Genomic DNA, 14110 nt, shown 5'->3' with positions numbered 1-14110 from the left:
TTCAGGACTAACGTATAATCTAGTATGTTCTCTTTGATCTTATAATTTAAATTTCTAAATCAACACTCCTTTCCACTCCACCTTTCACCTAATTCTTATTAGGATTTAGGTGAACTCTAAGATATAAGAAAGCCTCCTAAAAAAAAGATATACTTTTTTTTGTCAGTATTTAAAAATAAAGTTTCAAACTTATAAAGGGCACATAAAATTTTAAAATACAACTTAATTTAGTAAAAGTAGACACTTCAAATTAATTACCTTTCTTGACAGTTTACTGAGATACATGCTTGTAGATTTATTATGCTTTGTTGCAAGTAATAAGAATCCTTTATTTGTAAATTAAATTCCATTTTGATTTTTAAGACCAGGGATCATTAAATTTAATCCTGGAAATAAGAATGTAGAAATTATTGAACTCTTAAAATATTGGGAATACTTTATTTAACTCATTTTAGATTAGGCATTTTTCATGTATTTTCTCAATACATAAAGAATACGTGCCACATAGTCATAACTAACTTGATAAACAACTACACACTTCTAACCTCTGTTCTTACATCTCAACTCTTCTTTCCAATGGTCACAGAAGTATCTGTGTCTTTTTAAATTTTCTTCTCCCTCTCTTTCCTGCTCACAGTATGCTTCATTTTACTTCATAAATTACCAATACTAATAAAAGAAAAATCTGAAAATCCGAATAGCCTTATGTGTGTTAAATAAATTAAACTTATAATTATTTATAATTATAAATAATCCTCACATCAAGAACTCAGGCCTTGGCTTTATTGGTGAATTGTAGCAAACATTTAATGAAAAAAAAAAATTGAGAATACTCTACATCTCTTTTTTATGAGCCAAATTAACCTGGATACCAAAATCAGCCAAGAACTTTACTTGGAAAGAATATTATATATGAGCATAGACACAAATTGATAAAGTTAAAAATTTTAGCTTTATTTCTAGTAAAAGCTGTTTGACATGCACCTGTCAGGTCTGTTTACTAGAGTCACATCTTTATTTTAATTAAAACTTATTGTTTTTGTACATTTTGTTTTATAATATTTTTACTCAATTTTATATCATTGATATTTTCAATGTTATTAAATCTCCATCTATAGCATAATTTTCAGCTCTTCTCAAAGTAATATCTATCTGTTTAATCAGTCCTGCTTTATTGAAGTACTGTTTCTGAGTATTTTGCACATTCTTTGTTGTGTATATTAAAACACACATTTTTGAAAAGTTCCCATTATAATTGAGCATAATATCCTTTCTTTTTAAAATTATATTAATATGCTTGAACTGTTAATTTCTCTGTATCCTTTTAAATAGAGTGTTAGCTTTAAAAGAGTTTTACAAAAGAACTTTGAAAAAAAGTTTGACAAATTTTTCTATATAATAATAAGTTGGTCAAAACTCTTGAAAAGATGAATAATGAGCAAAACACCTCATTATGTTATACATGTTATTTAGAAAGCATCAATATTGAAAATTATCAAATTTTGGCTAAGAATAGCCCATTTTTTAAGTATATGGTATAAATTTTGAGGAAAGGTTCTTCTTTTTCTCTGTCTCTTTGTTGTCTGTATCTTTCTGACTCTCTCTTTCTAAGAAGATATTTGTGTGGCTCCATGACTCATTTAAAGTAATGATATGTAAAATATCTTGAGTCTTATATATGTATTATCAACCTATGCAAAATTTGGTATGTGTAAAGGGAGAGAAGCATCATCAGATTTTTATTGAATGTAATTGTTGAAAGAGAGAAGTCAAAATAGCATTAAATTTTGCACTTAAATAAAATAAGGGAGATGTCACTGACCATGATTGGAAACTGAGAAGGTTTATGAGGGAAGAAATCAAATTTTGGTTTAGATAATCTTAATGTGAAGTGACTTGAGGACTCCAAGAAAATGTAGATTTGAATATTAGATTGGGGATCAGTTTAGAAGTCAGAGCATTTGAAGAACATTTTTATTACTTAAAAAAAATTTTAGTAAAAAATTTTCCCAGAAAAATGAATATTGATTTACTACATTTCTGTCTTTATATTTTTAAAAAGCGAATTGTTTACCATTCTTAAAAGCCTTCTTGAATATCCATCATCGAACATTCTAAGACTTATTGAGGATATATTTCATCACCTGAATTTTAAACAATACTTTAAAAATTGTTGACAACTCTGTACAAAACTGCCAGCTTATTTATGAGCACATATTACTTATACACAAATAAGAGAACATATTCTAAAAATATAATACTTTTAAAAATGTATTTTTAATACATTTTATATATTTCTTCCATAACTCAGGGAGATCATGAAATAGCTACCTTGATGTATTTTATGAAATAAAGCTTGTTTAACATCAAGTGGAACCTATGTGTAAAAAAAATTTTTCCCAATTAGATTCATTCATTTTAGACTTCCGATATTCTTTCATTCTTAATATTGGTATAGACTGCTAATCAGGAAAATTGACATTTGATTTCCTAATTTGAGTTCATAGTTTGCTCATGAATTCCATAAAGCATTTTCCCTTTCTTTATTGTTGACCATATATGAATATTGTATATTCATGAAATTTTAATAAAACTTAACTTTAAAAATGTACCACAAAAGAGAAACAGCTGTAAATGCCAAGGTTTGCACTGACTAATGTAATGGTAGTCTATAATCACAGACTCCAATCTGCCCCCAAACAAATTACACTGTGACAAAAACTGTCTGCAAAAGAAAAGTCCAAATGAATATAATATTGGAATCAGCTTCAGTGAAGTGATCCAACAGAATAGTCACTAAAGATTAAAATGGGATCTGACAAAAGGCAAGATACGCCTCCTGGATCCAGAGTGCAGAGGTTTATTGCAAATGCTGAGCTGGAATCCCAGCCTGGAAAGTGGGGATGTCCAGAAGGAAGCCACACTGGGATTGGAAAGCAGGCTTTTGCCCATAAAGGTTAGTGATGTTGAAACCTCAAAAACCTCGGAGGTTCAAATTGGGTAAGTCAGTATTTCAGAGTGGCAGGGTGGGGTGACCAGCATGGTTCTGCTGAGTAGCGGAGAACTCGGCATACTGGAGCAAGGCATTTGGGGTTCTGTTCCCAGCCCTGGCTCTCACTCCCTCAATAAATCAGTGTTAGCCACTTAATGTTCTCTGTCCCAGTTTTCTTCTAAGCATAATCAGATGAATACATTTACCACATAGTGAATTTACTAGGATGTTACCAGTTAGTGTTTTAAAATAGAAGAGAATAAAATAGAAGAGAACAGAAATTATAGAGCTATAAGAGATTGTACAGATTCACTAATCCATTCCTTTCAGCACTATGACTTAGAAGAGGCATACTTCAAATCACACATCTAGTTAGTACTTTGAGAGCTTCTCTTTTTCAACTTGGAATTATATACTAGAATATGTCCCTTAAATGTTTTATTCTATTTGGGGCTGGACAGATAGGTATTGTGTCATGGAGAATTAAAAACTATGTTGTAGATAGATATTTAGTGACAATAAAAATGTTAATGATACATAGATTAATGAAAAATGTTATAAAACTATGTGCAATATAAACCTATTTCTATTAAAATTAAATAGATATTCATATACCTCTAGGGGAAAGAATTGAGATTTATGTCAAGTAATAACATTATTTATGGTGGAATTACGTTATTTTCATCTTCTTTTGGCCTATTGGTGATTTCTAACATGGTGAATATGTATTTTATGGTAGACAAAAATACTATCATTTGTGTCCTAAAATGCAAATTATACCAAAATCTTATAAATTAAGTTTAATTCTCTGCATTAATTTCTTTTAACCTTTGATCACTGTATTCTGATAAATCTTAAATCTGTACTGCTAACTCAGACACACTTATACAAATTTCAATGTATAGTTTTGGTCCCTCCTGTTCTCCAGTTACAGGGTCTCTTCTTGGACATTGGCTCTTAACCAATCATAACACTACGCTACCTTTGCAGTCATAAATGAATACTGTACTTGACATCCAAGACTCAGACCCTCTGTCAATAACAAGGAAAATTAATAGCTAGCTCCCAAAAGCCTTCTCTTGTCAGCACATAAGCTATTCTACCTCTTGGAGCAATAATAAAGATCTCAGATTCTGACCACAATCGTCTATAAATTCCACCTTATTGGATTATTCGTCCTCGGTAGAGCTAAACTTGAATCTCAATGGCATCATTGGTTTATTAAAAACTTTGCTTTCCCCCATTATCAGCTCTTTACTCTTTTATCCAGGTTAGAGTCTGTGGTCATTGTTGCAACCATTCTCTTTCCTAAATTCTTTGTCACCTTTCTCCTTCCATTTCACCTTTTCAATAAATCACATTCCTTGATTTAATGTGACTCATTTACTTTATTGTACCTGTATCCAAGGTACTAAGCACTATTGGGAAAAAAATTCACAGCTTCACTAATTGATTTCCTTATAAATTCAAAACCATTAGTCTTAACCCTGCAAGATAATTACCCAATCTTTGCCATTTTATTTTCCCCTTACATTACACCCAAACTGCTTTCATCACTACTACCAATGCCATATATTTCATCAAATCCAGGAGAAATTTTTCATTCCTTAGCTTATTATTTCACTCAGTCATCTCCAAAATGGTCAGTCAATTTCTCTTCCTTAACATTCTGTGCTTTAGCTTCTAAACCTTACAAACTTCTAATTTTTCCTTTTCTGATTATGTCTCTTTATCTTGTATGATGGCTTATTGTCTTTTATTCAACTATAAAAATTTCCCCAGTGATCTGTCCTCAGCCTTCCTGTCCTCTACCCTGCATCCTCTATCAGGACAAAGTCATCTATTCCATTCCTTTGGCTTCAATGACCACCTATATTCTAATGAATCTAAATCTGTACCATTAACTCATGCCTCTCTTTTAGATTCCAGGACACTTATCAACTGTCTACTTCACATCTGTATTTAGATGTTTTACAGACACCTCAAACTCAGTAGATATTCAAAACTAACTCATGATCTCTCTCCAACAGTATTCACTCTCAATACCTTCTACCCAAATGTTTAAGGCAAAATCTGCTTGCTTTTTTGACTCCTCTTATTTCCTTTCCTCCCTAATTAACTTTACCAGTTAATGTGATCTCTAAGATAGATCTCAATTCATCCATCTCTCTCAATTTTCAGTGCCACACCTTGAACTAGGCTATGGCTATTTTTACATGTAATAGACTCTGATATGGATTCCTTCATCTACTCTTACTTTCCTCCAATACATTTTCTAAATTGCTGTCAGCATGATCTTTTAAAAACTTGTAATTGATCATCTCGCTCTCTCTTCTACTAAATATCTTTTTATAGCTTTCCATTGCCTGTGGGACAAAGATCGAAATTCTTAACACTATCTGCAAGACCTTTTATTTCCTACTTGTCTGTTTCCTACTTACTTTTCAAGGCCCATTCAATTACAGTCAACTTTATAAAACTTTAATAGTGAACAAGAATTATTATCCCCATTTTATAGCTGAGAAAATGATTCTCTGAAAATTTAAGTTATTTAAATTATTTTCTCATTGTCAAATGTTTAGAATTTAGTAGAACCAAGATTCTGACCTAATCGAGTTGATTCCTCTCCTCATTTTTGGAATATGACCTTATTTCTATAGTTTTAAATTTATTTAAAATTATATTTAAGTCTAAAAAGAGGATAGAATTGAAATCAAACAAATATTTCACACTAAGAAATATATTTCCCAAAATAATACAAAGATTCACTAAAATAAAATGTAAATTATGGGTTTTTAATGCCAAATGTTACATTAATAATAATACCAAACTGTATTGATGACTTACACAGTATGAATACTTTATACTCATTAATTCATTTATTCCCCATAGAAAGTAAATGAAGCTTATTATATTATTACCCCCATTGGACAAATATCTAACCTAATGCATGGAAAAATGTATTTGTTCAAATTTTCATATGAAATAGAGAAGCCAAGGTTTGAACTCAGGGTGTCTACCTCCAGAGCTTAATTTTTCTTAACACTCCTTTAACGTATTATTTGTCATCTCAATTTTAAAAATGACTAAAGATGAGCGAAGGATTCATTGAGTAGAAAAAATCCAAACTTTTCACTCACTTTTCCAAATTAATCATCACCATATTGCCTCCCACTGACACACTATAGGCTTCAGGCACATGATACCACTCGCAAATCCCTGAATCCTCCTTTATTTCTCAGTTTATGTGCACATGATTGTTGTTCTGCTTGTATATTACTACATCTTTTTATCTGCATAACCTTAATTAGCCCCCCTTAATTAGACATAGATAGGACTTTATAATAATTATTATTACATATTATATATACTATTAAGCAATAATAATATCATTAATATGTTAATTATATGGTTATATTATTAATATTTATTATTTTATAAATATATAAATATTATTAATATTTAATAATAATATAGCATTGTTATATATTATTGTGTAATAGTAATTATTATAATGTCCTATTGTTATTTATTATAATAATAAATGTACTAAATGTGTGTTTAATTGAATTGTTCCTCCAAAGATAAGAAATCTAGATTTCTTTAATCATACATATTAATGTCTTTAGGTGAACAGCTGAAAACCCCCTTCAACACCAATTTTTGCCATAAAAGTGGATTAAAACAACAATTTATTATCTCTATAGATAAAGAAAACTAACAAAATGTTATTAAATAAAGAATTGAATGTTAAAAAGAAATTTATATTATGTAGAATTTTTAGAAAACAAAAAGTTATTAAAATGATAATCAGAACTAATGTGTTTACATGCAAAACTGGTATCTAAAATCCACACATAAAAGTGATGTGTCTTATAGTCAAAGTTATTATGCTCCCCTTACTCATGATATATATATCAAGATCTTGTATTTTTCCTTATTTAAAGGTGCTATGAACAATCATCTTCTTTTCTTAAATGCTGAGGATACATCACAATTTTCTTGATTTTTTTTTTTCCATTTGGGATTTTAGAGGAGAAAGAAGCTATATTGGGTTATTTAATATACAACGCTATATTTGGTATTTAGTTCAATCAATAAATATGATTTCTGGGCTCTTTCCACAGTAAGAGAATTCCTTAGTATAGCAGCCAGACACTTAGTCACATATAGCCTTAAGGAGCTCTGTGGAGGCTGAGAACATGTCTTATGAATAAACAGGGTGTGGTTGGAAGAGCCCTGGGGAAGGAATAAAGATACTTTCCCTCCATGTTCAATCATTTAACATCTTAGGGCAAATATCTCAATTATTAATTCAGGGATTTGTAATATGTGATTTCAAAGGTTTGTCCTTCCTGTCTTAAATTCTATGATTCTTGATCAAGTAGGAACATTTTACAGAGCTAAATCCCTTTAGTTTTTATCCCCACCATTGTTTGACAAGGAGTATAAGAAAATGAATGGGACTAAGAATCTAGTTTAAAAGCCAGAATGATAATAAAACTTTGATGCTAGTTGTTTCATTACAATGTGCAATTGTAACTTGTATTTTTGTGCAGCAGCAGTTTATCCAGGAATCTGAAAGCATGTAGATAGGGCAGGAGTCCATAGCGTTAATAAGGACATATATCCAAGCTCTGAAGTATGCAAAAAAAAGCTTTTATTCCTTTTTAGAACTGTGAAGCATCAGAAAAGTAGCTCTGAAATTTTTAACAGAGGCTCTGAGGTGGAAATGGTTTCAGTCAAATCCCTTAGAAAGGAAAACAAATTCTACTTTTCCTCAGGGGTACTTTATGACAGCCTGGATCTAAAGATGACTTCAGTCCAGAGTCCAGTATTTGTGACCCAAGAAAGCCAAGAAAGGGTCCTTTACTCGAAGCTGCAAGAAGAAGGAAAATAAAAAACCCAGAGTCAAGCAGGACCATCCAGCTGGCATATGTGCCTGGGCCACAATTGGCTTTGGCAGGTCTTCATCCTGGAGGTCTCCAATGGCTCTGAGGCATTCACCACAAGAAAATCATGGGTTTTAAAATACAAGAATTAAAGAACACATTGATGTAATTTTGGTGCAGGAGCATTTAGAGAAATGTGTGTTTGTCTTTGAAGGCTGGCTAACCTTGGGAATGGGACTATTTGCCTGGGAGTTGGTTCTACTGTTCCTGAAGAGATTTGCAATATTAACCATCTCCAAAGTGCAACTGTGAGCCTTTGCCCTTCCCGCTGACCCAGGCCCAGGAGAAGCAGTCTGTATCCAAATTTTTTTTTTTTTTTTTTTTTTTAAATCAGAAGTATCTTTATGCTTATGTACCAGTCACCTAGAGTCTTAGACTAACTGGAAAATGAAACTAGTTCTTGAATTTACTTGAGAAGATTTCTCCCAAGTGATTATATAATCTCTGCTTAACTGACCCTTTATGAGGGAACTCTTAAGGAGTTCTTCTATATAACAGAGCCAAAATTGTCTCTCTTTAATTCCATCTATATATTCTTGTTCTTCCCTTAGGACCACAAAGAATAATCTATCCTCTTTCTTACACATCTTTCTCCAATCCCTTTTCAAACTAAATATTTTAATTATTTCATTTAACCTCATAATTTCAAGTACTTCACCCATCTTTTTTATTAAATTTATTGGGGTGATGTTGGTTAATAAAATTGTGTAAGTTTCAAAAGTACAATTTAATAATACATCATTATGTTTATTGCATTATGTGTTCACCATGCAAAGTTAAATTTCATTTGTTTCTGTTTTTGCCCAACTTTTCATATTTCAAAGTATTACTTATAAATTTTAAAAAACATTTTGTCTAGGTTGCATTGAAATACTCCTATAAATAAAGCAGAATTTTGCTATTTTGCTACCCTATAAAATGGGTTCAGTCATATAATTGGTTCATTTCTAGGTTTTAGAATGAATATCTGGGTAAAACGAACATCAATTACCTAATCTTAATTATAACAATCTTCTCTCCAATTGCTATCATATGTAATCACACAAATTAACTTTTAGAAATCTAAAAACTACATTTATAATACTTCATTATGTTATAGAATGTGTTTGAGATAAATTATAGTAAATGTTCAGCCATTTTAAAATGTGTGTACTTTAAGTCCAGACTTAATGTTTACTTAGATAAGAACTTAGATATCAGCAAGTCTTTCCTCCTCTATTTAAAGATGAGGAGTCAGAGTCATAGAAGAAAGTGGCTTGCTCAAGCCCTTGCCTACATACAACCTCAAATCATTGGAACAACCATGATTCTCCAATCCAAACTTCTTTCTCATGAACTCTTTATGTCCCGCCTATGATTAATTTCAATTAGATTTCAATGTATCCTTGGTTTGTTAAATGACTTACCTTATATCCTTTGTAGAAAATAGAACAGAACAAACCATAAAGCTATATTGTTACTATGTTGTTATTAATAAACATGACAATACCACATAAGAAAAATGTTAAAAGATACAGCATATAAGACATGAGTTTATGGGCAAAATTCTGTCATAAGAAAAAGCATATATAGCAATAAGACATGTAGAAAATGTCAATTCATTTCCACGTCAGGAGAGTCTTCCTTTGAAAGGCATTTTGATGATCAATTCCAGGTTTGAGGCCTCAGTTCTCCATTTGGCCTCTCTTTCAATTCACATGTGTAACCTCAATGTCTTATATTGTGTCTGAGTTCCCCCTGAGCAAAACTCTTAAGGCCTGGGTTCAGAAGTCCCAAAGGGTTAATTCCACTATATTCTGTTAGTCAATGCAAGTGGCAAGTCCAACCCAAATTCACAGCATGGGGAAAAAAAAATCTACCTTTTAATGGGAGTTACAGTTTATGTGAACAGGGATGGAAACCCCATTCAGCAAGTCTTTTTGTGTGCTGTTTGCTTTGTAGTTGGCAAAAGAAAAGCTTTGATTCTGTCACCAAGATAAAAGTATTCTTAAAAGACACAGCCACCTTTATAGACTAAGGTAAATACACACACACAGAAAATAGTAAACAAACATACAGGACTAAAGTGTTGCAAACATGGTTTCTTTTACTTATACTTAAGAATAGTTTCAAATTAAATTGGAGTTTACGCAGATTATTAAAAGTTTATCTCTCTGATGGAAGAATGTACAATGATAAATTACCACTATGAATTCGATTATTATTTTAAACAGATTTGTGTTTTAATTTAATAGGGTCTCAGTACATTTATAAATATATACATGCCATCATGTCATTTATTCATTTAATTGGCAATTCTTGGATTGTATAGATTCTGGCAATCTTATGATAAGAGTTCAGGTCATCGAGGCTGAAAAATATTAACTCCAGAAAAATAAAAGCACTAATATTTAGTTGTCAAATTATTACATAAAGCCAGTAGATATCCTTAACAAGGGCCTTCAGATTAGAAATTTGATTTCTATCAATATTTTCCATTTAATTTAATTAAAAGAGTTGATTTGAACACTTACTATGCACTTAAGAGAAAATTGTGAACTTGGTGCATTTTAAAAAGTATAAAAAGTTTTCCACATAAAAAACTTTAATTCTTGTTATTTTAACAAAACTGTTTCAATATATATGTATGTCCTAAAAGATTTGATGTGAAACACACATACACACGCTTATGCACATGCACACGCACCAGTTTTAGAACCTTTAAAATGCAGAATATTTCATGAACTTTTTACTGCACAGTTATAACATTCTCTCCTTTGTGAGCTTTGTTAGCAGTATGTTATTATATCATGTGGCCAAATCATTTATTAGTATTGAAAATTATATTGTTTACAATAACAGTATTTAACATACTATTTTAGTGAATGTGCTAATTCATAAAGCTTTGTAAATATTTATGTCACATCCTTATTATATATTCCTAGGTCACAGTAAAAACTATCTCAAAAGCTTCTGACATATATAGCTAGACTACAAAATACTAAGACAATTATACTTCTACTAGTGTTTGCCCAGATCCTTAAACCTTTGCCAATACTGGATATTGTCATTAATTGTTAGTCATTTCTAATTTGTCAAATAAAAAAAAAATAGTTTCATGTTTTTAACTGTTTCTTTGATTACTAATGATATTTATTTTCTTGGGTTTCCAAGGCACACAATAGCATAATATTTTCTAAAAGTAATCATTTAATCACCTCTTACATATATGTATATTATATATATGTACATATACACACACATTCACACATAATCCAAAGTTTTAGAGTAGTTACATTGAGTCCTTTTGGTGCATTATGGGTAATTATTACTTTTTTCCTTTTCCATGTGTTTTTAAAAATTTTCTATGATTAAGGCAAACATATAAAACTATATATTTAAAAGTTGCTGTTTTTAGAATCCATTCTTCGAGATCATATTACAATGAAATTCTCTGAGAACATCATTAAAAAAATCTCAATAGAATAGGACCCAGTGGCACCTGTCTATATTCATTATTAGTTGGATTTGGTAGACATGGTACAGTTTGGCCTTTGTCAGAAGGAAAATAGAAATATAGACTTCTATAACAAATCACTAGCGCTGCCTCCTCACTCCGAACATATATACCCAGAATAGATTATTGAGCCTGTTAGTCATTTCTAAATAAAAACGGTTTGGACCAAGAAGTTCTTTTACTCTGACACCATTTCAGCTCTGACACTCCTGGACACTCCTGTGATGAGCTGGTTCCTTTTTCTTCTCGGTTAGGTTCTTTATCAGATTTCCTTCTCAGCCAGGCTCTGGTATCTGCATCCTATAATCAGTTCTGCTTCATCCTTTAGCTGCCAGCTTTCCTTGGCAACTTGAAAACTATTTCCACTCTTTCTCAGTAAAACTTTTTGAATCTCAGTCACAATTTCATCTTTGAAGCTTTGATCCTCACCCACTATGGAGTATGCTCTTTACTTCCTCTAATTACCTACAAATGGATTCCTCAAAGAATGTAGGGTTTTTTTTTTTGTATTAGAATAAATATGACATTGAATATGTGTATTTATTTCTTATTGCTCCTACTAGATGGTGAGCTTTTAATAATATAAAGATACTGAACATGCTTTAATCATCTATCTAATCCATCATGCCCAGCTGTACTTTAAACATAAAAATTACTCAGCATATATTAATCTGAATGAATGGATAAATAATATGGCTAGGTATCAAAGATTAGGTGATCTTTCTAGACACAACGAGTTTCTTACTCAATCACAATTTATTTTTAGTAAGCTTGGGTGGCTTAAGGAAGGTACTTAATAAAATTAGTTTTAGGAGCAGCAGTGGTAGAGGACAGATCCTGATTTAGAAAAGAAAATCACAATTTTGTTTTTTTATGAGTCTTGAAAAAGTCACCTACCTTGTCCAGAACTCAAATTCTATATCTATAAAAAGAAAGCAATCAACAAGCCATTCTTCATGACCTCTTGTAGTTGGTGCATTCTTGAATTCGATTCTTATATTTTATTCAGTTCTAAAATGAACCTGAACATCTGGATCGTCTCTAGAGGCAAATGAGCTTTAGAATCAAGAGCTGGAAACTGGATTTTTTAAATTAAAATTATTGGGATGACATTAGTTAATAAAATTACATAGGTTTTTCAAGTGTACAATTCAATAATACATCATATATATATTATGTTGCATGTTCACCATTCAAAATTAAATTTCCTTCCATCACCATATATTTGACTCTCTTTACCCTTATCTACCTCCCTCCTCTCCAACTTTAAAGAGATATCAATTGCTTTTTCCTAGATCTGTACACTTGAGCCTACGTAGGAATAAAATTATACTCCACAGCAGTTGAGCTCAAATTAGCTTCTTTTGAAATGAGCTCCTTACATTCACTTTGCTGATGAAATTCTCTTTTTTAATAATACTCCATTAAATCTAACATTTCAATAATAGTATTCTGTTATTGTAAAACACTTTTAAAAAGCATGCAAAATAAATGTGTATAAATTAAATTCATTTTCTAGTAAAACTACTCCGCAGTTCCTGAGATTAAATAATTTTTATTGCTGATAGTCAAGGAAATTTCTTTTATGTATTTAAAAGAAATTTATTGAAATTTAACAATAGGACAATTTAACAACAGAAGAAAAGTATATTGCAAAGTGAGACAACGTTTTCTTAAAGTGGTTACTATTAGAACAATGATAACAAAACAGGCGTTTATCTTTTTTTTTGTGAATAACTATCAAACATTATTATACAGGACTATTACTATTAAAAGTTGAAAAGTTAACTACCATTAGTCTTTGTAATGCTGGCCTTAGTACAAAAATCATAATATGGTTTTATTTTAATCAGGCTGATTTCATAGCCTAGTTGTTCATTTTAATAAGATTGACTTCATAGTTAACTCTACTATGACAATTTTTGAAGTTAAAATTTCTTTGATAACAAGTAGCTACATTTATTAAAACAAAGAGGCAAATATATTACATGTCTTCCCTTAGAGTGATTTCTAAAGGAAACTTTTCTTAGTTATTAGGAGATATCTTAATTAAACTCTATAAATTTGAATATTATTATTTCTGATCTCATTAAAGTAGAATATATTAGACCATCTATTATAACTCCAATCTGATCTTTTCTATGTTACTGAAATAAAAACTTCCAGTTATTGAGTTCGACCAGTGCCTACAGTATTCTTATAGTTCATCACCTTTGTCATTGACCATAAGACTGAGTTGGAAATCTTTATTTTTTTCACATCTATAGTTTTACATTAGATCTCAAAATTATTTTTATATAATCATTATATTTAATTATGACTAGAAACACTAATCTTGGAAATAAACATAAGGTTAAAACTCACATGAAGGAGTTAATTAACAGAATATTTAATGTCCAAAGTGTTCATGTTTTGTGTTTTAAATCCTATTAAACTGATGCTGTTACTAGGAAGAATATAATGTGAATTCACTAGTGAGTTTGCCTCTGACAGAACTGTCTTGAACACTGGAGATATTTAGCCCCAAATACCTACTGGGAATATATCATATATCAAAAAATCAGCTTGTTTGTTTTTATTGCTCTCTTGTAACTCAAACTTCTAGACTTGGTCAAGAGCGGCCTCAGCTTTAGCCTCATACTTGAGAGCAGTGCCACTTCATGAGTGGAT

This window comes from Pteropus vampyrus, unplaced genomic scaffold (genome assembly GCF_000151845.1).
Source record: "Pteropus vampyrus isolate Shadow unplaced genomic scaffold, Pvam_2.0 Scaffold14, whole genome shotgun sequence".
Lineage (NCBI taxonomy): Eukaryota > Metazoa > Chordata > Mammalia > Chiroptera > Pteropodidae > Pteropus > Pteropus vampyrus.
Note: the sequence above shows the minus strand (reverse complement) of the source record.